Below are 26,608 nucleotides of genomic sequence, written 5' to 3'. Positions count from 1 at the left end.
AGGAAGACGAAAGAATTGGAAAATACTTCCTAAACCAACTCAGCGGTGGGATCAGAATGTTCCCACTGCTGGCGCCTGGGACAGAGCTTGGGAGGTGCGTCCCTGAAAGCCCCAGCTTAGTTACCAAACCCATCGAGTTCTGGGGTCCTTTCCACCATCACCTGCCACATGTCCCCCTTCCCCAAAGCAGAACAAACTCGAGACAAAGAAAGCAGGCTGTGATGGAGAGAGAGTCCTCGCTCTTCTAGCCCACAGGAAGGTGCGCGCTGTTGCACTGACCCTTGGAAGTCACCAGGGCTGTCCGGCCCCACGCCCTGCGGTCAGCGGTGGGGCTGCAAGCCTGGCTGCGGCTCCACTTCCCCACATCGTTGCCAAGCCAGCGTGCACACAGATATTGATGTTGGCTTTCTGTGTGCACGGTGGACTGCATAACTGTTTGAGAGTGAGGACTTTTGAGACAGGCATGGTCCGTCCCTGGAGCTTTAAAGGTCAGCTGCCACAGTCTTATCGATAACATCCTGTTGCTTTGTCCACATGCCTCCTTCCTTGTAGGGAGATCAGCAGGGAGGGTGGCCCCATCTCACCAGAGCTGACCTCTCACTGCCCAGCACCTGCCGGTCCTTCATGCAGGCACCCATCTTAGCCCACACGTCCCCCCCACCACACCACCCTCACCATCCGCTGTCCACGGCTGGATCAACCCGGCCGTGCACCGGCTCACGTGGCTGGAGTCTAAGCTTCCATGAGGCCATTGACGGTCCTTGTCTCTACCCAAGAGTCCACAGGGTTGGCTCATCCTGAGGGGGTTCCTTCCTACTGTGGTTCTCAGGCATCCTCCTCCTATCTCTCCCCATGTCTCCCCAGCGGGTTCCAGAGGGTGGGGTCACTGTGAGATCAGCCAGACTCACGGTGGGGCTGGGAGGACGGTCAGTGCCTGTGGGAACAATTGCTGAGCGAGCCACCAAAGTGCCCCCAAGGGCTTCATGGAGCCCCCAGCTTCCTGCACACACATCACTCCTGTGTGCTCAACAGTCCGAGGACACCATCAGCGCTTTTCACCTTGGAAAACCGGAAAAGACATGTTTGACATCCTCAAGGAAATGCCCAACTGCCCCCCAGGGACACAGGGGGTGCAGATCAGATGCAGAGAGAGATAAGGGAGAAATGAGGCAACAATCTGATTATCCTCAAATTCATGTTGTACCTAATGGCAACCATGTTAAAAGCCCGGGGGAATTTTCTGGGTGGGGGGGGCATGAGTTATAGGCAATTTACGTTTTCTTAACAGTATAAAATCACAATACAAATATATTGCCTTCTATTTAGTGCAAATAACCTTTTTTAAATTCCGATTATACAGTTGGCCCGTGAACAATGCTGATTTGAAGTGCGTGGGTCCTCTTACACCCAGATTCTTTTCAGTAAATGCAGTCTGGTGCTGTAAATGCATTGTCTCTTCCTTATGATTTTTCCTGCTGACGTTTTCTTTTTCTTTTTCTTTTTTTTTTTAAGATTTTTTATTTATTTGAGAGATAGCCAGCGAGAGAGGGAACACAAGCGGGGCGGGGGGGAGAGGAAGAAGCAGGCTCCCAGTGGAGGAGCCTGACGTGGGGCTCGATCCCAGAACGCCGGGATCACGCCCTGAGCCGAAGGCAGACGCTTAACGACTGCGCCACCCAGGCGCCCCGCTGCTGATGTTTTCTTTCCTGCAGCTCCCCGTATGGTAAGAACACAGTATGTTGTGCACAGAACACACCACCTGTGAGTCAATCGACGGTTTGATCAGTGCACCTTCCGGTCAACAGCGCACCATTAGTAGTTCAGTTCGGCGGGGGGGCTCCAAAGGTATACGTGGATTTTTGACTGTGTGGGGGGTGGGGGTCAGCGCCCCTAATCCCTGTGTTGTTCGAGAGTCAACTGCACAAAAATCAGACAGTGCTGAAAATTCAAAAGTAGGAGTTAAAATCTCTCTTGTTCAGCCCCCCACCCCGAGGGCAGTCTTTCTAGTACCGCTTTACGGTGAGGCCACCCCGTGCGCGGTTACAACCAAGGGCTCAGAAAAAGGGAGAAAGGAGAGAGAGTCTCAGAGGGGGCGGAGATTCAGTGCCCCCATCCCTGGAGTGGCCCCACGTGAGCCCCGGTCTGCACAAGCCTCTGAAGCGCTGGCCCCCCACCCCCACTCCGGCCCCACCGCCTCTTCTGTGAAAGGGGACAAGAGTCACGGCTCCTTCAAGGTCAAGGCCATCGGCCCCTGGGAGCCTGCCCCAAAGCTGGCTGGTCCTGTTGGCCTGGGGGCAGAACCTGAGTGTTTGCGGTAAGGGAGGGCATGTTTTTCCTGTGGGATACATTGAAGTCATGTCAGTGATGAGACGGCGGGATGCTCTGAGAACGTCGCACACGTGGACGGTAGGAATTCTGGAAGGTCTTGGCCACCGTGAGCTCTGGGGAAGGGGTGCTGGCTGCATTGGTGGCAGGTGACATGGCGGGGCCATCACCACCTCGTCTGTGGGCACAGGTGGCGTGACCGCAGGTCCCTGCACTATTAACGTGGGAACTCTGACTCCGCCTGGGTCTTTGGTAAACTACAATCTCCAAAGAACATCGCGAAGCCCTGTGTGTGGCTTCAGGCCCTGTGGCCGTGTCGCGATTTCTTTATTGCGCCCACACCGCCTAGGAGACTCGCAGAAACGGCTTATTCCATAAGAGTATGTAGCTGCCTCTCTGAGTCTTTCACCAAAACGGACTTTCCCAAACCCAGCGTTGGTGTCAAGCCTGGCCCCAGAGAGGAGGCTCCCGGCACTCCCCTGGGGTGTGGGGAGAAGAGCAGGTGTCCGGCCAGAGGCCAGAGAACAGGGCCTCCCCCGCTCAGCCCCTGGTCTCAGGGCCCCACCTGGGACACCTTCGGCTCCCGCAGCAGCTGGGGTGCGGTGGGGGTTGCTCGGGAGGCCTTCGGGCTGGAGGCCGGGGGGCCTGGTTCTGCCTGGCTGGGCCGGCGACTCCCGGAGGCAAACGGGCGGTTTCCCTTTGCTTCCTTCTCCGTGGCTCCAGCTTGTCACACCTCCCTCCCTGCTGCTCCCCTGTCCTCGCTCCGGGTCATTAGGGGAAGTGCCCAGGTTGCTGTCCTGTAGTCCAGGGGCTGTTTGGGCCAGTTACTGGGCTGGCCTTCAAGCCCCCTGCTCAGACCCCTCCCCAGCTGCAGAGTGAGGGGTCCAGTCCCGGGGAGAAGCCTGGCGAAGAGACTAGCGTGTTCACCGTGAGCCCCTGCACCCGCTGCTGACAAGCCCGTGCTGGCCAAGGCCCATCTGGCAGGACCCAAGCGCTGACCTCCTCGGGGAGCCCGACGTGGCTCCCAGACGCCATTCCCCGGAATCTGCCTTCTCGGATGAGGGTGGGAGGAGCCGCTGAGGAGCTCCTTGTGCTGGGCGGAGGGGAGAGAAAGTTTGGCAAAGCCTCGCCTGGAGGCCTCTGCACTGGCATCGGCCTCGCCGCCAGGACAGGAGGACACGGATCTCAGGCCTCCAGGCGCACTGCTGTTTGTGTGACTTTCACCGTGACGAATAGCAGACCTGTGGTACAAAGGGGTCCTGTGTTCAGAAAAGCCAGGCGCCCAGCAGGAGCTCAAGGCAAAGAAAGAGCTGGAACACAAACACAGAGCGACCTTTCCTGGAAGCAGCCCCTTGGCAGACACAGGGCCCTCGGCTGCCCTGCCACTTCCGGGGCTCCGAGGTCAAGTGCAGCTTGGCTCCTGCCAACCGGCTGCCACCAGGTCATCGGGGCTGAGCTCAAGGCCCCTTCGGAGCCCGGTCCTGAAGGAGCGCGTGAGCCAGGGAAGGGAGGAGGTGGGAGCTGGGCCGACCCGGTGACCAGGCTCCGTCGGGGCGCCACCGCCAACCGTGACACACAGCCCCGCATGGACACTGCAGCTGGCCCCTTCTTCCCCAGGAGAGGGTGGCCGTCGTGGGCTTTGAAGGATGGCAGAGACCAGAGGGACACAGGGAGGAAGATGGACAGCTCAGACAGGCGGGGCTTGCAGGGTCGACTCACGGGGCCTCTGGGGGCCTGTCGTGCGACAAGGAGACTCCGTGGGGACAAACCCACCCAGACTGGACGGAGAGCAGAAAAAATGCGAAGTCTGAATCTCAATCAGATAATGAAAGTAGGTATTTGTGCAGAGCCAGGAAAACCCCACAGAACAGCACATTAAAAACGCTAAGTAAAAAAAAACCATAAAACTGGATGAATTCCTACCTGCACGTCTCCATAAAACGTCACCATCCTGTGTCTGACCGCTGCTGCCGCTGTGGCCCCTTCCTCGGGTGCTGACCTCGTCCTGTCTCCTGTAAGAGAAGGAGAAGTCGGCCCTCGCCCTGCTGTGGGCACCGGTGCCCACTTCCCGTGATCGGTGGTCGGGGTGCGCGGCAACATGCATCGACCACCACGACGTGCTCCTTGCGCACCGTGGGCCGTCGTGGCGGGTACCGAGAGCGCTGGCAGGTCCTACTTGCTGTGATCACTGTCAAACCCCGTCTGCCGCAGGGCGTCCAAGAACCACCCCACGCTCGGCCCGGCCACGCGCACAGCCCAGCTTGCCCCTCACCCGCGACCCACCCGCTTACCTTAGCAGGCTGTGACCCACAGCAGACATTCCCAGGGGGACACTAGGGCCATCAGCGCAGGGGCAGTAGGAAGACCACACTGGGAAGCCGGCCATGGCTCTACGCGGAAGTGACCGTCGCACCGTCCCGCTGAGCCCCAAATAGCCTGAGGCCCGTCCATCGCCCTGGAGAGGCTCCAGCAAGCTTACAGGGCCTTCTGACTGGGGAGCAGTGCACCTGGGCATGGGAGGGGCCCAGGCAGGAACGTTCCAGGGTCTGTCCAGGGCGCAGAACTGCGGGTCCGGGCATGCGCCCCGCAGCCACACGCTAGCGACGCCAACCCTGGCAGGGGGGCGGGGGGGACTCGGTGGTCAGATTTCCTCTGCGTCCCACCCTGCGTCTCACGCGGAGCGCCCCTCACGCCCTCCCTGCCCCCCGGGCGCCTCTCATGCCCAGTGCCCCTCATGCCCTTAGCGCACTTGCTCTCCAGCTGCTGGTCGTTTCCTAATTCCTTCGGAGTTCTCCAAGGACCTTGCACACAGAACTTCACGTTTGCACTCATTGCAAACATCTCCCTCCGCTCTGGTTTGCCTTTTACCCCCATTTGTATTTTTATGGCGTGTTTCGCGACCACGGGGTCCACCTCTAGGTCACAACGGTACTAGCTCCACTTTTCTTTTCGGATTTCCAGAGCTTTGCTTTCCATAGTTGGGTCCCGCAATCTGCCTGGAACCGCCCATGCGTGTGCGTGCATGCATGTGTGTGCCTGTGTGTGTGTGTGTGTGAGAGAGAGAGAGGCAGGGACATCGGCTTCCGAACCTCGTCCATGTGAGTGCGGTCCATCTGCCCCCATCCCCTGCACAGACGTTCTTGCCGGACATCTGCATTTCCGACCCTGCGCAGGTCTGTCCCCCGGCGGTCTCCTCTATTTCCCCGTCCGCTGGTTGCAGCCCTGCGACCACGGTCCGCTCTCCTCGCTGCCGGCTCCTCAGAGGGCGCTAAGACCCGCCAGGGCCCGCCAACAGCTGCTCACGGCTCGAGCTTCTCCTTAGCCCGTGGTCCCTATCACCTCCTCATCCTAATACTGTTTAATTGCTTTTCTAATTTTTTTCATCAGTCTTTCTTTTTTTTTTTTTTAAAGATTTTATTTATTTATTCGACAGAGATAGAGACAGCCAGCGAGAGAGGGAACACAAGCAGGGGGAGTGGGAGAGGAAGAAGCAGGCTCATAGCGGAGGAGCCTGACGTGGGGCTCGATCCCACAACGCCGGGATCACGCCCTGAGCTGGAGGCAGACGTTTAACCGCTGTGCCACCCAGGCGCCCCTTCATCAGTCTTTCTAAAAGTTTGTTTTCATGCATTTTTCCCAAACAGCCATCTTTACCACTGTTGGTTCCCCCCAATTTAAAAAATATTCTAGCTCCATTCTTTATAATTTTTTAGGTTTTAATTTCTTTAGGCTACTTTTATTTCTTGATTTAAATACTTAACTCACGCGTTTCCATTGTTCTGTGGTGGTGTAATGAATGCAGCCAACGCCCTGGGTGTTTCTCTGTCAGGATTTCTGTAGCTGCATTGTCCTTGTCCGCTCAGGCTTCTCTAATCAAAGCACCGCAGGCCGGGCTTTAACCAACAGACATTTCTTTCTCAGAGTCCTGAGTTTTGCGGCTGGAAGCCCGCGATCCTGGCACCCGCGGATTCCGTGTCTCCTTGGCGGCGGTCTCCTCGCTGTGTCCTCACCCGATGGGAAGGGTGAGGCCGCGTGCCGGGGGCTCTTGGCAAGGGCACTAATCCTCTCGGTGGGGACCCCGCCCTCAGGACCTACTCCCCCACCGCAAAGGCCCACCGCCTCGGCCCGTCACAGTGGGGCTGGGAATTCGGTATAGGAATTGGGGGGACGACCCAGACGTTCAGATCCCAGCGTGCACCATCACTCTTGACCCCCGACCGGTTTATGGTTCTTCTAAGTAGTCTCTTTCACGGGATTTCCCCTCCAAACCGCGAGCCCTTCAGGAAGATTGTGACGTGTGGGTGTGTCTTCAGGTACCCCCCGTTCGCTGTGGGCTCCGTTTTCATGGCCTTGTAGCCCGAAAGGGTAAACTCTTTGTATTGTTTCCTGAAATTTCCCACGTTACCTGGATGTGGGCAATCTTTATAACTATTCTGTGTGTATTTTAAAGGAATGTAAGTCTTGGGTGGTTGGGCGACATCTTCCTATGAACACATTTTATCATTTTGGTCTGGAATCTTCTGTGTTGGTATGAACTTTCAAGCCTGGGGGACTCCGCTCCTAATAGAGAACGGTTAGCATCTCCCATCGTGACTGCAGGCTCGTCAAGAGCCCCGGCTTCTTCCAGCTGTTTTGGCCTTTTGCATTTTGATGCAGCTTTGCCTTCAAATTCATGACTATTGTATCTTCTTGGTAGATCTCTCCTTACACTGTTTTTATATTGGTTCCCTTTTCATTCCTATGTAATGCTTTTTACCTTAAATTGTGTTTAGTCTGGGCACCCTGGTGGCTCAGTCCGTGAAGCGTCTGTCTTCGGCTCGGGTCATGATCCCAGGGTCCTGGGATCGAGCCCCGCATCGGGTTCCCTGCTCAGGGGGGAGCCTGCTTCTCCCTCTCCCCCGCCCCTCTCCCCTGCTCATGCGCTCACACACTCTCTTTCTCTCTCTCTCTCTTGCTCTCGCTCAAATACATAAATAAAATCTCTAAAAAGTTGTGTTTGGTCTGCCCTGTTCCAGCGTGATGTGCAGGGAATCGAGATGACGTCGTCAGATCGGAGGCAGCTGGTCTCCCTCAGCTCGGTAGGTGGCCTCTGCTCTCTCCCATGTCCCTCGACCCCAGGCCCCGGCGTGTGCTTCTCTCCCATCCTGATGTCATGTGTGCACATGCACACTGTGATGTCATGTGTGTGTGTGTATGATGTCATGTATGTGTGTGATGTCAGGTGTGCGCCTGTGCACGCATGTGTGCCTTACATACATTCCCGTGTCCACCTGCCTGTCATGGTTTCCCTTCTACTGATCTATCTCTGCTTTGTACACACAGCAGAGACGGTACGTCGAAGTCCCCACTTACACGTCTCGGCAGGAGTGTAGACAAGCCCTTTAAATACACACATGGTCGTGTTCACACAGTAGGTCCCTCTTTCTAGATGCTGAATTCGAGGTTAGGTAGCCTGCTCCCTGGTCCAATCTGCATCCTCTCTCTGGCAGCCAGCACGCCTGCCCAGCCGATGGGGATGAAGGGGGTGCCCATGGCACTTTGTGGGCCCCCTCGGTGGCACCCCCACAGAACACCTGCACCCCCGCACTCAGACTCTCTTCCCTCCCAGATGATATCTGCAGCTCTGCTCCCCTGGCCAGTGGCCCTTCTCTGATGATCCGTGGTGCTTAACAAGAGTTGTTCGGTCCGACAATGATGACATTTTATCCGCTCCACTGCAGTATTGGCCACAGTTTATGGCCGGGAAGGGAGTGGTCAATTGTCTGTGCCAAGTCTGCTGGGGGCCCTGGGCCGAGGGGTATAAAGGGTGGCTGCGTGAAGGGCCAGCACAGCCTCCCCGAGCCCCAGCGAGCGACCTGCTGGCAGCCGTGAACACCCTAGAGATGAAGACCGTGCTCCTGACCATTGGCCTCAGCCTCGTTGCTGTCCTGCAGGCCCAGGACCCCCCAGCCTCAGAGAAGGACACCCCGGATGTGAGGCTCGGGGGCAGGGTGGGCTGGAGGGGGCTCGGGGAGGGGCGAGACGTTTTAGGATCAGGCAGTAACCCCTGTCCCTGAGGGAATGGTCAGAGCCAAAAGGGTCTGAGCCGGACGGGTCCCAGAGGACAGAGGGCCCTGGGCACAAGGGACCTGCAGGGCTGGTGGCCGGCACCTGGGTGGGTCTGGCCAGGGCGCTGGGCATTTGCTGCGGGGGGGGGGCAATGCTCTGTACCTCCAGCCCTGGGGGTGGCCGAGAGCTTGGGCTACAGAGCAGGAGGGGGACCCCAGAGGGGGTCGGCCAGAGCCCTGACACAAGGGAACCTTCTCCAGGTGTCAGGGAAATGGTACCTGAAGGCCATGACCGCAGACCAGGAGGTGCCCGAGAATAAGCCTGAGTCAGTGACTCCCATGACCCTCACAGCCCTGGAGGGGGGCAACCTGGAAGCCAAGATCACCATGCTGTGAGTGTCAGGGGCCAGGTGGCCTGTGACTGCCCCCAGCAGCCCCCCACACACACACCGGAGAGCCAGCATCTGGGTGGCACAAGCAGACCATGCTGGTGTCCTGGCAGCCCCTCCCCAGCACTGGGTAGCTTTGGAGGAGGCTGCCATGGAGGGTGCCTCACTGGCAGGGGCTCGGAGGAGGGGAGAGGCCCCAGAGGGGCAGTGCTGGCTGATCGGGGGTAAGACAGCCCCATGTCCTCCCTTTGGGGAGCCCCAGGGAGCTGCTCCATGTGGCATCAAGGGTCCAGCTGGGACATGGGGTGGGAGATGCCAGCAGCTCGGTCGGCCCGTCTCAGACCCAGGGCATCACGGGGCATTGCCCTGAGGCTGCTCGAGGCGGGAGGGGTGGCATCACCACATGGCTTCTGTGTTCCAGGTTAAACGGTCAGTGCCAGGACATGAAAGTAGTCCTGCAGAAAACCTCCGAGCCCGGCAAATACAAGGCCTGTGAGTCCTGGAGCCCGAGCCAGGCAGCGCCCCATACACACTGGGAGAGGGGAGCCCCTGGCACAATGCCAGGGCGGGCTTCCAGCCTGAAAAGTCCGCTCCTATCTGACCCCCTAATCCTACTGTCTCCTCTCACGAGCCAAATTGCCCTACAGATACGAACACGGGCCCCCAAGCTCTAGGTGGGACACATTTGCCCCCAGGAGGGACTGGCCTGTCCGGGGGTTCCGGTGATGGCTGTGCCCATGTCAGGAGCAAAGAGCACAGTCATATTTGGTGGTCGGGGGCTGAGCTCTTCAAACCCTACAGCCTGAAACCCATCTGTGACCCAGCGTACGGGGTGCGGGGGCTCAGGGAGCGTGCGGAGGCTGGCGGTCTGCCAAGCTGGACTTGGGTGAGCGCGGGCTCTTTCTGGAGTATCTCGTGGCTCTTCCAGGACGTGTGCTGTCCTCCCACAGACAACGGCCAGCGGCTGGTGCACATAGAGCCGTCGCGGGTGAAGGACCACTATATTCTGTACTGCGAAGGCGAGCTCCACGGGAAGCAGATCCGCATGGCGAAGCTCGTGGGTGAGGGTCACACATCCCAGCGCCAGAGCCCCCCCGAGGGACAAGCCCTGCCCGGGAAGGGAATGCCTCTGTGGTGGGGCAGAGGTCCTGCAGCTGCTCCCCCTCCCGGGAGATGCCCAGGCGTGTTCCTCCCAGGTCTGCCGCACGGGCTCCCACTGGATGTCCCCGGCTGCCTGGCTCTGCCTTCCCACCGGCTCTCCTCTCAGCCCAGGGACCTCCAGTCCAGCCCCCACGCTGGACCCAGGCTGGGGTGGAGACACCCCCCGGTTCTGCCCCTCATCCTCGCGTCTCCTGGTTTCCCCGACAGGAAGGGACCCAGAGAACAACCAGGAGGCCCTGGAGAATTTTCAGGAGTTCGCAAGAGCCAAGAGACTCAAGCTGGAGATCTTGGAACTCGCACAGAGCGGTAGGAAGGGTGCCTTCGCCCGGTCCTGCCCGGTCGCCCCCTCAGTAGCACTGCCAGAGAGTGACATTCTAGGAGAACACAGCACATCTGATCCTGGCTTTGCTCTTCCCGGGGCTATCTGAAACACTGGCCGGGGAGGGCGCTGAGATTCCCGGGGATCTCCTGAGTCATGTGTGTTTCCTTTTCCTATAGAAACCTGCTCTCCAAGAGGAGATTAGGGTAAGTGGACAGTTGCAGAGGACACGTGTGAAAGTCTCCATGGAGTTAGTGGGATTTCAAGAGGCCACGTGGTCTCCCCCCAGCCGGGTCCCACCTGGGCCAGGCAGGTGCAGCTATCCCAGCCCTGGCGCACCACCTGCCGACTGGGTCTCCTAGACCAGCCCCTGGGCAGCTAGAAAACCCTTTCTGAGTGAGCACACCATGGGCCGGTGTGCAGATGGGTGACAGACCTCCCAATATGTCCCAGTGTGTGAAACCGCTCCTGGTCCCAAAACAGTCATTGTGACTCTGTTTACCCAATGAGTTGCTTAAAAGATTCAGAAACATAGCGACCATGCGCAGGATGCTTCACATCTCCTGGGTCCCTCACTAGCTGTGTGTCCTTTTGGAAACTGGAGTTTCAGGGACGCTGCCCAGGTGCTGACAGAGCCAGGATCGGGAACTGCATCCCTGTGCCTTCCCCCCACCCCTTTGGATGCAGGTCACCTCATCGCACACTCACACGCCGGCTGGGAGCCTTGGGGGAAGCCCATGGGAAGCTTCCCCTTTTGTTGCTCAGGTCCAACGGCTGGAGCCCCCCCAGAGCCCGCACCAGCATCCCATGCGGCAGCCCCCCGGCCCCCCACCCTGGCCTCACTGACACCCCTCCTTTCCAGGGCAGGAGGCACAACCGACAGCACAACCGATGGCTCCACGGCAGCCCCGGGGCAGCAGCCCCAGGACCTCTGTCCTGCAGGACGTGGAAGGAACTCCCGCCCCGGGGGCCCGGGCCCACTCCACCCTTCCTGCCGCCCCCACTAGCCCTCCACCCCCTCCTGTCTCCACATAAAGGGTTTCTGCAATCCCTGGTGACTCTGCCTGTCCGTGGGGTCCCTCGGCTGGGCTGGGAGCAGGGAGAGGTGGGCAAGCCAGGGCAGGAAGGATGCGAGGACCCACTGATATCCTGGTTCTCGGTGGCGGTGCCGTGGTCCAGTGGGCATGAGGGTGCGGATGGGGGGGGGCTGCAGCTCTGCCTGGGGGTCCTGGGGGGGATTTCTGTGGGTCTGAGCCCACGAAGCTCAGGTTCTGAGTGGGCTTGTGGATGGAGGGGAGAGACCTGATCCACGGAGCTACCCAAGTAAGACTTGTCAGGCTTGGAACAAAGGGGAGCGTCAGGTGGGGGCTGGCAGAGTCCCTGGACCCTCGGCATTGGTCCTATATCTGAACAGCCTGCACAGGGCAGCGGAGGGGGGCAGCGGCTCAGATCGGGGTTGTGGCTCGGGCTTGAGTTGTGTCAAGACCAAGGAGGCCAGCCCTGCTTCCTAGACAGCCACATCTGAACTCCCACCCCCATCTGGGTCTGGCTCCAAGCTTGCCAGGTCGGAGTCCGGCAGGTTTGGGCAGGTGACTTCCATCCCCGGAGCAGAAGGACCACAGGTATCGATCTGTTCGGATACCTCTGGAGGTTCCTGGTGTTTCGTAAGATTCAAAGATTCTCTGGTGGCACGACGTGACACAGTGAGACACGGTGACACTTGGAGATGAGAGGGAGAGCTCCTGGCTACTAGGCTGTGAAGACAGAGGGCTGCTAGGCCAGGACCAGGCAGGGGCCACACCTGGAACAGAGTCCCAGGTGCTGGAACTGTCAGGGCAGCGCTCATAATGCACATGGGGTGGGGGAGCTGGCTTTCCTGGGCTCCCTGTGTGGACTGGCTGCTGACATAACCCGGGGGCCCTGGGGTGTAGAGGCTGGACGGCACCCCAGGGCCTCCTTGGAGCGGCTGCTCTTGACATCCAGGTCCAGGTCCAGCAGCTCAGCTCCAAGGTCACCTGGGACAGGTGCGCAGGGGTCTCAGGACAATGTCTCCACTTCACTACACCACGGGGCCACGGGAGCCAGTCAGAGCCTGGAGGGCAGTCTTAGGGTATGGGGTATCCTGCCTGTCCATCAGTGAGGGCACTGAGTAGACACAAATGCAGTCCTTTGTCCCTCCAGGCAAGCCTCACTGCACTTCCATGGCTCCTCGCACAGCCGCTCTGGACCCAGCCTGTGGGCTCGGCTGCGTCTGGAAAGCACTTTGTCAGCTTTCCTCTCCCCCACCCCCGACTCAGTCTCTCCACTTCCTCCTGCTTCCGGGGCAACACCAGATAGACTACTGGGACCCAGACCCTTGTCCCAGGGTGTCTGGGGAGAGCATAAATTTAGATGTCCCCCGTAGGATGCCATGTGCCCCTGGGAACCCACCTGCGGGAATGATAGTCCCAGGGGGGCTCTGTGAGCACAGAAGACGCGATGCTGAATGCAGTTCCTCGCCAAGGCTCGGGCTTGGAGGGACGTACAGTCATGGAGAGAGTAACAGGTGCACCAGGATCCTGCAGGTGGCCCCAAGCCTCGTCCTCAGACTTGCCAGGCCGACGGGGAGGGCCAGGGCTTCTGCCCAGGCTCAGCCCTGCACATGGTGTCGCCTCCACAGGACCTTCCTCTGCCTGGGATCAGACCAGAGCCTCCCTCAGCATGACCAGAGCCTCACCAAACCCCCAAGCTTTGTCCCGGGAACAGAGGGGCTGGGACTGCTTTCTGGGGGCGAGGGGCATTTTGGAAGAGGGGGTGTCCTTCAGGCTGGTGGTAAAGAAAGAAGAAAACATGTGGCCAGGTCCTAGGGATTCCGAGAGACCAGGGCATCCATGTGGGTCCCCAGTGCTGCCACCCATTCTGATTGCCCTTCCATCCGTCCCGGGCCACGCAGCGTCTCAGCGGGCGGCCCGGGGTCGCAGCACGCAGGCGTTACTGAAATGCAGAAAGCTTGCAGCCACGCAGGCCCCTTCTCCCGGACTCCCCGTGGGTGCCCGCGGGCCTGCAGTTTCCATCCAAACAGATGCGCCACAGAGGGGCCGAGAGGGGAAGTCAGAGCTTCCCAATCACCCGTTACCCTCTGCTCCTGGGCTGACTCCCACCCGTGCGCGGCCCTGCCCGGGGCCCCCAACCTGCCGCTGGCTTCCATCCGAGTGTTTTCACTGTTGCTGTTACTCGGGAAGGGTATTTCCAGCCGCCGCGTGATTCCGTGTGCGCTTTTTCTTCTTTCAAGCCTTTACTGACGTCTGCCCACCGCCGTGCAGCCCCGCCGTCCCTGACGGGGGCCGATGCCTACCTGATGTCCGTCCCCTGTGCACCGCGTGTCTCGTCTCTCCGGTTGTCTCCAGTTTCTCTGCACGTTTGCTCTCTCTCTCTAAAATAAACAAATAAATAAAGTCTTCAAAAAAAAGGAGAGTATGGACTCTACCCTTTTAAACAGGCATTTATCTTGTCTGAGGCCTCACCGCACCGTCTGCTTCCCCGCACAGGTGGGTCGGCCGGTCATCCCCGCGGGGCTGCTAGCAGTCTGCCCTGCGGGTTCGTATGTCAAGGTGAGCCCGAGATCCGGTCAGTGTACGTGCAGAACTTGGGGCTCGGGCTCCCTGGCTCCTTTCTTTCCAGGACGTCTACCTTCCCTTTCCAGCCACCATGGTTGCCCGGGGCCCTGTCTCCTGTCCGCTGGTTCTCAGGCCGGGAGGATGGCGGGGTTTCCATGGGAGACCAGGCCTGCCTTCAAGACGGCAGCAGGGAGCACGGGGGAGTGCGCCCAGTGCCATGACCTTCCTCCCAGCGCTGACCTTGGATGGCTCACTGCTCCCGGGCAGGGGGGCCATCGCCAGGGCTTGGTAAAGGAACTGCACTTGACAATCCGCACAGAAGAGGGCGCACACGAGCTGAGAAAGGCCATAGTCCCCGAATCCTTGCTCCGCCCTCCGAGGGGACATTACTATCAGCTGGGAAATTTGAGCCAGCTTCCTACACAAGTCGCTAGGAGAAAACAGAATGCGGGTGTCCCAGGTGGGGTGCCCCAGGTGTCAGACCCGCACACAGCGTGCTCGGCGTGTTCTCCACACCAGTCTGGTCGGGGGTCGGTGGAGGGCTAGCCCAGGGCACAAGCGGGCTGCAGTCCAGCTGTGCCCCAGCTGTTTGGGGCGTGCTCCCGCCCCCAGGAGGGCCCAGCGGGGACTCACAGGGGCTCGTGGTCTGGGGCAAGATGCGTGGGGCCCCGAGTCACTGGCTCTCCCCTGCGCCTCACGCACACAGTTACCTCAGCCCCAGGTCACTGTGCGGACGCCTCAGTGCCGGCTGTTACAGCCCCCCTTCTCCGGGCTGACCCTGCTCACGGAGCTGGGGGAGTTGCTGCCACTGGGTAGAGCAGAAAAGAGCACATGAGGACCTGGGGGCTCTAGGGGGGGTCACCTGCTGGTGCCTCCCTGCCCAGGGACAGTCATGATGAAGGGCTCAGACCCAGGGGCTTAGGACCCTCAGAGACCAGAGTAAGGATGACCCCTCTGGGCAAACGGCCTAGAGAATGAAAGGAAGCCAGAACCAAGATGATACCAGGGAAGCCATTGCCACCACGAGGCCCGACGCTTGACCCACTCCCCACCCACGTGGGATCCAAGTGCCGGGCCTATGAGCAGAGGGGGGGAGGGAGGGTGCCCAGCCTGGGGGTCTGCCTCTTCCCCCGCTCCTCTTCTCCTTTCTCCTGAGATGCCTGGCAGCAAGCAGGACACCCAGCGGCCTTCACCCACTGCCGGCCTTCCAGAGAGTTCCACGGGTACCCTAGCCCACCAGCCCCAAGCCCCATGAATGTCTCTCCCCTCCAGCGGAGTCGGACTCCCACCGTGTCGGCCCCTGGCTGGGGTCCTGGGCCTCAGCCCAGGGTGGACTGTTGCTCCCCTCTGATGTCTGTCCTTCAGCCGTCCCCTGCCCTTAGTCCCCATTCCTCGGACCAGTTACTGATTGAGTTTTGTTCAAGGGCCCTGTGGGCTCTCTCTTCTGAACCCCGACCGACCGACTGACCAGCCCACACGGGACCCTTCCTCTCTTTCATGCTAAAAGCAGTTCTGGGAGGGGTGCCTGGGCGGGGCAGTCGGCGAAGCGTCTGCCTTTGGCTCGGGTTGTGACCCCCGGGGTCCTGGGATCGAGTCCTGCTTGGGCTCCCTGCTCAGCGGAGAGCCCCTCTGCCCCTCCCCCTGCTGGTACGTGCTCTCTCTCTAATAAATAAATAAAATCTTTTAAACAGAAATAAATAAATAAATAAGAGCAGCTCTGGCGTCTCAGCCTCTCCGAATGGCCCACAGGGCGTCCTCAGCCGCTGTTTGAAGACGCCCCCCGGCTGCCCGTGCTGACTCGGACACCCTGACTGTCCGGCATGCACACACACACGCACACGATTAACCCACACGAGTCAGCGTGAAGGCCAGCTCTCCGGCACCTTCTGAGTCCATTCCACACAACGCCTCCGCCCAGGGTTTCCAAGAGTGGGAAGCCCGGTACCCCAGCAGGGGAAGAGGGGCTGGGTCTGCTCGGGGGGAAGGCCACAGTCCTCGCGTGCACCGGGGCTCCCATCAACGCCCCAATCCTGGGTGTCGAGGTCCCGTTCCGTCGTCATCTCCCTGACTTTCACAGGACAGACTTGGCAAGGTTGAGTTCAGCTCCCGGGCACTCCCGCGGCCCACACCATCGCGCTGGGGTAGTCCCCTACCCCGGGGCTACTCGAGTCAACGGTGACACCAGGGCCCTGAGAGAAGTTCTCTACTGCCTGGAGCTCCGAGTTTCCACGGCTCCTTTCGGAAAGCTGCCATCAGCAGGTCAGCAGTCCCACGTTCATAGTCAAGGGCAGCAGCCCTCTGGGTTCCCAAAACCTCTCTTCCAGCGGTGCCATGTCCCCGCTGTCCCCTCGAGCCCCACGCCACCCGTGCCCTGTCTTCCACCGACAAGACGGCCCTGCCTGCATTCTGGGCAAACACAAGCACAGAGGCAGAATCTCCGGGAAAACCGCCTCCGGAGGTCTCACATCCCGAGGGGCTGGAGGAAGAACACCTCGGAATGCTGGGCCTCTGGCATTGGCGGAGAGCAGTGAGGGAGCACGTGCCCCGGCCGGGCTGGGGGCTGGGGGGCTGGGGGCTGGGGGGTGGTCGTTCTCCAGCTCGACCGGTAGCATTTCTACGTACAGTTCAGGGAACGTTCGCTCGCGTAGATGGGCGTAGCCCCCAGCACATTCGGGACGTAGAGCCGTTCCATGCCCCAGAACTGCCCACAGAGCCTCCCCCTGCCGCCTCCCCCACCCCTGCAACCACGCATCTCTCCTCCACACCAGTGACGTCGCCATGTCCAGAACGTCACATACACGGAATCACATAGCGTGGCATCCCACGAGACCGGCGGCCCCCACCCCGCTCACGTCCTTGTGACACACCGAGCTGTCGGCTTGGGCCCCACCTCACTTGGTTCACTGTCGTTCCATCACGTGGATGGACCGTGGTTTGTGCGACCTGCTCAAGGGCAAGGCACACGGGGCACATCGGCACTTCGCAATTACGACTGCGGCCGCCATACACGTCTGCAGACACGCAATCCCATGTGTTCATTTCTTTTCCCTACAAACCTGGGAAAGATCGCCCCGCTGTGAGGGAAGTGTGTATCCGGAGTCCTAAGAAATTGCCAAGCGGTTCCCCAGGGCGGGTGTGGGCGAGGGTCCCGCCCGGTGCCGTGTGCTCCAGTGGGTGTCAAGTGCTGTCTCCTGGACGGTGTGGCCGTCACCTCTTCACAGCCAGCGACACAGCGCCCCAGCGCCCACGGCCCTTTGCCACCTGCATGCTCTCCTTGGGGAAATGTCTGTTCAAGAGTATTTACTGGGCTGTTTGCTTCTTCACTGTGGAGGTTTGAGGCTGTTTCAATGCGTTCTTTTTGAGATTAAGAAATTTACTAATACGTCTCCCATGTAGCTTATTTTTTTAAAAATTCTTTTAACAAAAGACTTGGCAGAGCAGAGGTTTTGAATTGTGGGGACATCCGGTTCAGCAATTTGTCCTTGTGAATGAACACTTCCCCGACACCAGTCGTGAAAATCTCTCCTAAATCGCGTCCCACTGAGGCCAGTTATCAGTTTAGCTGCTTTCGTAAAGGAAGGCATGAGGCTTACGTCAAGCCTCCTTTATTTGCGTGTGTGTGTTCGATCGTTCCAGCACATTCGTCAAACAATAAATGGGCCCAATTATGTGGCCCCACGTCTGAACTCTCTGTTCTGCTCCACTGACGCGTGTGTCCCTTCCCAACACCCACATCACACCCGCAAATGTCAGCGTGTGCCTCTGCCGACATGTCATCTGCCTGGAGGGCCGGGCCTACGCCCCGCCGCGGCCACCAGCGTCCCTCAGCACCCCAGAGTCCCAGCAAACCTCAGCTGGGCTGTGGACACACGCTGCCTCTCGGACCCGTCCGTGCCCCAGTGTCCGGTGTCCTCGTGAGGATGGGGCCCGAGTGTCTACAGAGCTGGGACGTCAAGGGGTCCAGAGGACCCCTGTCCTCTCTGAGATCTGGTAGGGGCAAGGCTCCCGCCTGTCCCTGGCAGAAGGTCAGCACGCACAGGGAACACGAGAGCCTTTCTCGAGGCCTGGACCTGCCTCCTGGTCTCGGGCCTAAAAGGGTGTTGGGCTGCCCCTCCCCCATCCGGGGAGGGCAGGGCTCTGCTCCAGAGCACCTTCCTGGGGGTAATTACTGGGGTAATTACAAGGGACACGTTCAGTTCCATCACCCAGGGGTTACAGAGAGCGTGTGGGGGAGGCACGCTGATGCACAAGGATGCCTTTGTGAGGCCGGACACACCCACCACGGCCCTGGCCTCCTGCTGGGGTCAGCTCTGGGCCGCAGGACACACACTCCAAGCCCAGACCTGCCCTGGTCCCAGAAGGAGCATGGGGTCCTTACTCAGAGAGCAACAGGGGCTTGACCACTGGGTCCAGGCCTTGGTGCCCGAGCCTCTCATCTGGCCTGCGTGAAACGGACAGCGGGACGACCCCGCAGGGCTGTGGGTCTGACACCAGACCTGTCAGGGTAGCCCCAGGACAAGAACAAAAGCGTCCCACAGATCCAGCAGGACGGGGATGGGGGTGGGGGAAGCGACATTCCTATGGCATGTCTGGGGGCCTCTCCCTGGGGACGCATGGTTGCAGCCTAACCCTGAATCCCAAAACAGGGCCCCTTGGGGGACGACCCAGGGAGGCAGCACGTCTGGGAGTCGCAGCTCCAGGGGCCCACCGAGGTGGCGAGGGCAGGCCCGAGCAGAGCCGGGGCTGCTGAGCGATGAGCCGTGGGGAAGGGGCTGGGGGTGAGGGGCGATGCCGTCCATTTTCCACCTGAGCCTCCCCTTCGGAAAGTTCTGCCCCTCCCGTTCAGTGAGCGTCCTGTCCCAAAACACGCCCCACTGGGAATGAGTGAGCAGGGAGCACAGGGCCCGAGGGCCTAGGGAGCTGTTATTCCAACCATAGGCCCTCTGCCAGCTGGCCGTGGATCGCAGGTGATCCATGCCAAGTCCACGGGGACCCAGGGCCAGGGTATAAGGGCGGCCCCGTGAGGAGCCCGCACAGCCTCTCCGAGCCCAGAGACGGACCCGTCTGACAGCCGTACCGCGGAGCCCTGGAGATGAAGACCCTGCTCCTGGCCACGGCCCTCGGCCTGATCACCGTGCAGGCCCAGGACCCCCCGTCGTTCCAGGACCCTGATGTGCGCCTCACATGGGGCTGGCTGGGCTTGGGCCACAGAGGATCCGTGGTCAGCCCTGACCCTCCCCAGGCTATGGTCAGAGAGAGCAGGACGATTCAGAGCCAAAAGGACCCCCATCTTGTTGCCAGCACCCTGGAACACGAGGATGGGGCTGAGGGAATGTACTAGAGTTAGGAAGGGACCCGGAGCCCCCAGGGGAACAGGTGTCCACCGAGAGCCTCAGACGAGCTGGGGGATGAGCGTCTGGGTGCTGCTGGTGTCCGGTAGGGTTTACGGGTGGAATTACGGGGGTGTCGGGGTCCGGGGGAGCTGGCTACACGTGTAGCAGTGCCTACGAAGGACATGTGTCTTTCAGATTTTGGGCAAGTGGTACGTTAACGCTGTTGTATCAGAGACGTGCACCCCAGAGACCCAGGTGTCCCCCATACTGTTCTCGGCGCTGAGCGGTGGTGACGTGCTGGCCTCCTTCACGATCCGGTGAGCGCCAGCCGGGCTGCCCACCGGCCTTCTTTCCCGTGGCCTCGGGCCCCACCCGGGGGCCTCCTGCCCTGCCGTAGGTGTGCGGTGACCCCGAACCCACTGAACTCTGGAGGTGGAAGGGCCCCAGGAAGGGTTGGGGTCCCCTGTGCGGCTCCGAGGTCAGGAGCAGAGGCCCGTGCATCCTCCCAAACAGAAGCGGACCCCAAGCCCTCGGCCAGCTGGCTTCTGTCCCCTCCTCCAGGAAAAATGGTCAGTGCCATGCAGCAGAGATCACCCTGGAGAAAACCGACACGCCCGGCAAATACAGAGCCTGTGAGTCCTGGATGCCCCAGGGGGGTGGGCAGGGCCCCCCCAAGAACCAGAGTGTCCCCCTCCCCAGGCAGCCTTCCTGCCCCACCGCCACTGCCTGTTTCAGGTCCTGTGCCCAGGACTGGGGGCCCGGTGCTGAGGTCAGGAGGGGAACCGGGGGCGGGTGAGGGGACCGAGGGGGTGGCCGTCGGTGGGGCCTCTGCCACCAGCCCCGTCTCCAGGATCAGGATTGCTCATGCTCCCCCCCCCCCGCCGCCACAGCCTTCGCAGCCTGGGGCAGGGCCCACCTGTTCGTAGAGGGGACACCTGTGAAGGATCACCTCGTGTTTTACTCTGAAGGACAGTTCAAGAGGGCGAGATTCAGGAAAGCCAAGCTCGTGGGTAAGGTTCCTGCCGCTGTCCTCCCGGGGTCTGCTCCCTGACACCTCGGGCTCACCTGCTCACCTCACTACAGGCAGAAATCCTGCCATGAACCTAGAAGCTCTAGAGGCCTTTAAGAAGTTCGTCCAGCACAAGGGCTTGCCGCAGAAGGACATCGTCATCCCTGTCCAGACGGGTAAAGGGATGGCTCTGCCCGTGTCCCCCACGTCCCCCTCTCAGGTCCCCTCCTCCCATGGGGGAAACATCACTGCAGGGACATGTCTCAGGGACACCGAGGGCCCCTTCTGGGTCTTCATGGCCGAGTGGGAGCCTCGGGCAGTGATGCGGGCTGGGCCCTTGTCCGGGGTGTCTTTGTCACTGAGGCTCTTTCTTCGTTTCTACAGAAAGATGCGTTCCCACAAGTTCCCACATGTGATTAGGGTGAGTGGCCCTTGGAGGAAAGTCAGGGTCCCCGGGGACACCCCACCCTGTAGACATGAGGGACCCCGCATGGGCCCACAGAGCCTTCTCTGCTCTGACACCCCCTCTCGGACCTGCTCGTCACTTCAGATGTCCATTCCCACGTGTCACTCAGGGACATTTAGAAACGCCTTTCTTTTCTCCAACTGTCCCCGGAGTTCATTACGTGGAATTCGGGAACAAGGGGCCAGGGTCTGCCCTGACCACACCCCGTGCACCAGAGAAAGCCACCAGGCCATCCTGCGTCCAGCAGACATGATGTCCCTCTCGGTCCCGCCCAAGGTCCCAGGCGCCCGTCCCACCTCCGTCCCGCTGCGGGCGCCCGCGATGTGCCCTGCCACCGGGATCTCTGTCACGCGGCTCATTCACATTGGAGCTGGAGGTGCAGCGACTTGCCCGAGGTCCCCAGATCCTCTGTGAGCACAGCCCAGATGGCGACAAAGTGGGGATCTTTCCGAGGTCGCACGACAGCCCCGCCCCGCAGTCACACCTCAGGGCCTCTCCCTCATGCACACAGAGCTTTGGTTGTGGGCAGATGGCAGAAGGACCCTCTTCCTCTGCTCAGACTGGCTCAGGAGCCCCCCAGAGCGCACACCGGCACCCCATGCGGCAGCCCCCCGGCCCCCCTCCTGGCCTCACTGACACCCTTCCTTTCCAGGGCAGGAGGAACAACCGATGGCACAACCGACGGCTCCACGGCAGCCCCGGAGCAGCAGCCCCAGGACCTGTGTCCTGCAGGACGTGGAAGGAACTCCCGCCCCGGGGGCCCGGGCCCACTCCACCCTTCCTGCTGCCCCCACCCCCCAGCCCTCCACCCCCTCCTGTCTCCACATAAAAAGGGTTTCTGCAATCCCTGGTGACTCTGCCTGTCCGTGGGGTCCCTCGGCTGGGCTGGGAGCAGGGAGGGGTGGGCAAGCCAGGGCAGGAAGGATGCGAGGACCCGCTGATGTCCTGGTTCTCGGTGGCGGTACCGTGGTCCAGCAGGCATGAGGGTGGATGGGGGGGGGCTGCAGCTCTGCCTGGGGGTCCTGGGGGGGATTTCTGTGGGTCTGAGCCCACGAAGCTCAGGTTCTGAGTGGGCTTGTGGATGGAGGGGAGAGACCTGATCCACGGAGCTACCCAAGTAAGACTTGTCAGGCTTGGAACAAAGGGGAGCGTCAGGTGGGGGCTGGCAGAGTCCCTGGACCCTCGGCATTGGTCCTATATCTGAACAGCCTGCACAGGGCAGCGGAGGGGGGCAGCGGCTCAGATCGGGGTTGTGGCTCGGGCTTGAGTTGTGTCAAGACCAAGGAGGCCAGCCCTGCTTCCTAGACAGCCACATCTGAACTCCCACCCCCATCTGGGTCTGGCTCCAAGCTTGCCAGGTCGGAGTCCGGCAGGTTTGGGCAGGTGACTTCCATCCCCGGAGCAGAAGGACCACAGGTATCGATCTGTTCGGATACCTCTGGAGGTTCCTGGTGTTTCGTAAGATTCAAAGATTCTCTGGTGGCACGACGTGACACAGTGAGACACGGTGACACTTGGAGATGAGAGGGAGAGCTCCTGGCTACTAGGCTGTGAAGACAGAGGGCTGCTAGGCCAGGACCAGGCAGGGGCCACACCTGGAACAGAGTCCCAGGTGCTGGAACTGTCAGGGCAGCGCTCATAATGCACATGGGGTGGGGGAGCTGGCTTTCCTGGGCTCCCTGTGTGGACTGGCTGCTGACATAACCCGGGGGCCCTGGGGTGTAGAGGCTGGACGGCACCCCAGGGCCTCCTTGGAGCGGCTGCTCTTGACATCCAGGTCCAGGTCCAGCAGCTCAGCTCCAAGGTCACCTGGGACAGGTGCGCAGGGGTCTCAGGACAATGTCTCCACTTCACTACACCACGGGGCCACGGGAGCCAGTCAGAGCCTGGAGGGCAGTCTTAGGGTATGGGGTATCCTGCCTGTCCATCAGTGAGGGCACTGAGTAGACACAAATGCAGTCCTTTGTCCCTCCAGGCAAGCCTCACTGCACTTCCATGGCTCCTCGCACAGCCGCTCTGGACCCAGCCTGTGGGCTCGGCTGCGTCTGGAAAGCACTTTGTCAGCTTTCCTCTCCCCCACCCCCGACTCAGTCTCTCCACTTCCTCCTGCTTCCGGGGCAACACCAGATAGACTACTGGGACCCAGACCCTTGTCCCAGGGTGTCTGGGGAGAGCATAAATTTAGATGTCCCCCGTAGGATGCCATGTGCCCCTGGGAACCCACCTGCGGGAATGATAGTCCCAGGGGGGCTCTGTGAGCACAGAAGACGCGATGCTGAATGCAGTTCCTCGCCAAGGCTCGGGCTTGGAGGGACGTACAGTCATGGAGAGAGTAACAGGTGCACCAGGATCCTGCAGGTGGCCCCAAGCCTCGTCCTCAGACTTGCCAGGCCGACGGGGAGGGCCAGGGCTTCTGCCCAGGCTCAGCCCTGCACATGGTGTCGCCTCCACAGGACCTTCCTCTGCCTGGGATCAGACCAGAGCCTCCCTCAGCATGACCAGAGCCTCACCAAACCCCCAAGCTTTGTCCCGGGAACAGAGGGGCTGGGACTGCTTTCTGGGGGCGAGGGGCATTTTGGAAGAGGGGGTGTCCTTCAGGCTGGTGGTAAAGAAAGAAGAAAACATGTGGCCAGGTCCTAGGGATTCCGAGAGACCAGGGCATCCATGTGGGTCCCCAGTGCTGCCACCCATTCTGATTGCCCTTCCATCCGTCCCGGGCCACGCAGCGTCTCAGCGGGCGGCCCGGGGTCGCAGCACGCAGGCGTTACTGAAATGCAGAAAGCTTGCAGCCACGCAGGCCCCTTCTCCCGGACTCCCCGTGGGTGCCCGCGGGCCTGCAGTTTCCATCCAAACAGATGCGCCACAGAGGGGCCGAGAGGGGAAGTCAGAGCTTCCCAATCACCCGTTACCCTCTGCTCCTGGGCTGACTCCCACCCGTGCGCGGCCCTGCCCGGGGCCCCCAACCTGCCGCTGGCTTCCATCCGAGTGTTTTCACTGTTGCTGTTACTCGGGAAGGGTATTTCCAGCCGCCGCGTGATTCCGTGTGCGCTTTTTCTTCTTTCAAGCCTTTACTGACGTCTGCCCACCGCCGTGCAGCCCCGCCGTCCCTGACGGGGGCCGATGCCTACCTGATGTCCGTCCCCTGTGCACCGCGTGTCTCGTCTCTCCGGTTGTCTCCAGTTTCTCTGCACGTTTGCTCTCTCTCTCTAAAATAAACAAATAAATAAAGTCTTCAAAAAAAAGGAGAGTATGGACTCTACCCTTTTAAACAGGCATTTATCTTGTCTGAGGCCTCACCGCACCGTCTGCTTCCCCGCACAGGTGGGTCGGCCGGTCATCCCCGCGGGGCTGCTAGCAGTCTGCCCTGCGGGTTCGTATGTCAAGGTGAGCCCGAGATCCGGTCAGTGTACGTGCAGAACTTGGGGCTCGGGCTCCCTGGCTCCTTTCTTTCCAGGACGTCTACCTTCCCTTTCCAGCCACCATGGTTGCCCGGGGCCCTGTCTCCTGTCCGCTGGTTCTCAGGCCGGGAGGATGGCGGGGTTTCCATGGGAGACCAGGCCTGCCTTCAAGACGGCAGCAGGGAGCACGGGGGAGTGCGCCCAGTGCCATGACCTTCCTCCCAGCGCTGACCTTGGATGGCTCACTGCTCCCGGGCAGGGGGGCCATCGCCAGGGCTTGGTAAAGGAACTGCACTTGACAATCCGCACAGAAGAGGGCGCACACGAGCTGAGAAAGGCCATAGTCCCCGAATCCTTGCTCCGCCCTCCGAGGGGACATTACTATCAGCTGGGAAATTTGAGCCAGCTTCCTACACAAGTCGCTAGGAGAAAACAGAATGCGGGTGTCCCAGGTGGGGTGCCCCAGGTGTCAGACCCGCACACAGCGTGCTCGGCGTGTTCTCCACACCAGTCTGGTCGGGGGTCGGTGGAGGGCTAGCCCAGGGCACAAGCGGGCTGCAGTCCAGCTGTGCCCCAGCTGTTTGGGGCGTGCTCCCGCCCCCAGGAGGGCCCAGCGGGGACTCACAGGGGCTCGTGGTCTGGGGCAAGATGCGTGGGGCCCCGAGTCACTGGCTCTCCCCTGCGCCTCACGCACACAGTTACCTCAGCCCCAGGTCACTGTGCGGACGCCTCAGTGCCGGCTGTTACAGCCCCCCTTCTCCGGGCTGACCCTGCTCACGGAGCTGGGGGAGTTGCTGCCACTGGGTAGAGCAGAAAAGAGCACATGAGGACCTGGGGGCTCTAGGGGGGGTCACCTGCTGGTGCCTCCCTGCCCAGGGACAGTCATGATGAAGGGCTCAGACCCAGGGGCTTAGGACCCTCAGAGACCAGAGTAAGGATGACCCCTCTGGGCAAACGGCCTAGAGAATGAAAGGAAGCCAGAACCAAGATGATACCAGGGAAGCCATTGCCACCACGAGGCCCGACGCTTGACCCACTCCCCACCCACGTGGGATCCAAGTGCCGGGCCTATGAGCAGAGGGGGGGAGGGAGGGTGCCCAGCCTGGGGGTCTGCCTCTTCCCCCGCTCCTCTTCTCCTTTCTCCTGAGATGCCTGGCAGCAAGCAGGACACCCAGCGGCCTTCACCCACTGCCGGCCTTCCAGAGAGTTCCACGGGTACCCTAGCCCACCAGCCCCAAGCCCCATGAATGTCTCTCCCCTCCAGCGGAGTCGGACTCCCACCGTGTCGGCCCCTGGCTGGGGTCCTGGGCCTCAGCCCAGGGTGGACTGTTGCTCCCCTCTGATGTCTGTCCTTCAGCCGTCCCCTGCCCTTAGTCCCCATTCCTCGGACCAGTTACTGATTGAGTTTTGTTCAAGGGCCCTGTGGGCTCTCTCTTCTGAACCCCGACCGACCGACTGACCAGCCCACACGGGACCCTTCCTCTCTTTCATGCTAAAAGCAGTTCTGGGAGGGGTGCCTGGGCGGGGCAGTCGGCGAAGCGTCTGCCTTTGGCTCGGGTTGTGACCCCCGGGGTCCTGGGATCGAGTCCTGCTTGGGCTCCCTGCTCAGCGGAGAGCCCCTCTGCCCCTCCCCCTGCTGGTACGTGCTCTCTCTCTAATAAATAAATAAAATCTTTTAAACAGAAATAAATAAATAAATAAGAGCAGCTCTGGCGTCTCAGCCTCTCCGAATGGCCCACAGGGCGTCCTCAGCCGCTGTTTGAAGACGCCCCCCGGCTGCCCGTGCTGACTCGGACACCCTGACTGTCCGGCATGCACACACACACGCACACGATTAACCCACACGAGTCAGCGTGAAGGCCAGCTCTCCGGCACCTTCTGAGTCCATTCCACACAACGCCTCCGCCCAGGGTTTCCAAGAGTGGGAAGCCCGGTACCCCAGCAGGGGAAGAGGGGCTGGGTCTGCTCGGGGGGAAGGCCACAGTCCTCGCGTGCACCGGGGCTCCCATCAACGCCCCAATCCTGGGTGTCGAGGTCCCGTTCCGTCGTCATCTCCCTGACTTTCACAGGACAGACTTGGCAAGGTTGAGTTCAGCTCCCGGGCACTCCCGCGGCCCACACCATCGCGCTGGGGTAGTCCCCTACCCCGGGGCTACTCGAGTCAACGGTGACACCAGGGCCCTGAGAGAAGTTCTCTACTGCCTGGAGCTCCGAGTTTCCACGGCTCCTTTCGGAAAGCTGCCATCAGCAGGTCAGCAGTCCCACGTTCATAGTCAAGGGCAGCAGCCCTCTGGGTTCCCAAAACCTCTCTTCCAGCGGTGCCATGTCCCCGCTGTCCCCTCGAGCCCCACGCCACCCGTGCCCTGTCTTCCACCGACAAGACGGCCCTGCCTGCATTCTGGGCAAACACAAGCACAGAGGCAGAATCTCCGGGAAAACCGCCTCCGGAGGTCTCACATCCCGAGGGGCTGGAGGAAGAACACCTCGGAATGCTGGGCCTCTGGCATTGGCGGAGAGCAGTGAGGGAGCACGTGCCCCGGCCGGGCTGGGGGCTGGGGGCTGGGG

This window comes from Ailuropoda melanoleuca, chromosome 3, assembly GCF_002007445.2.
Source record: "Ailuropoda melanoleuca isolate Jingjing chromosome 3, ASM200744v2, whole genome shotgun sequence".
Lineage (NCBI taxonomy): Eukaryota > Metazoa > Chordata > Mammalia > Carnivora > Ursidae > Ailuropoda > Ailuropoda melanoleuca.
This window is presented reverse-complemented; position numbering follows the sequence as displayed.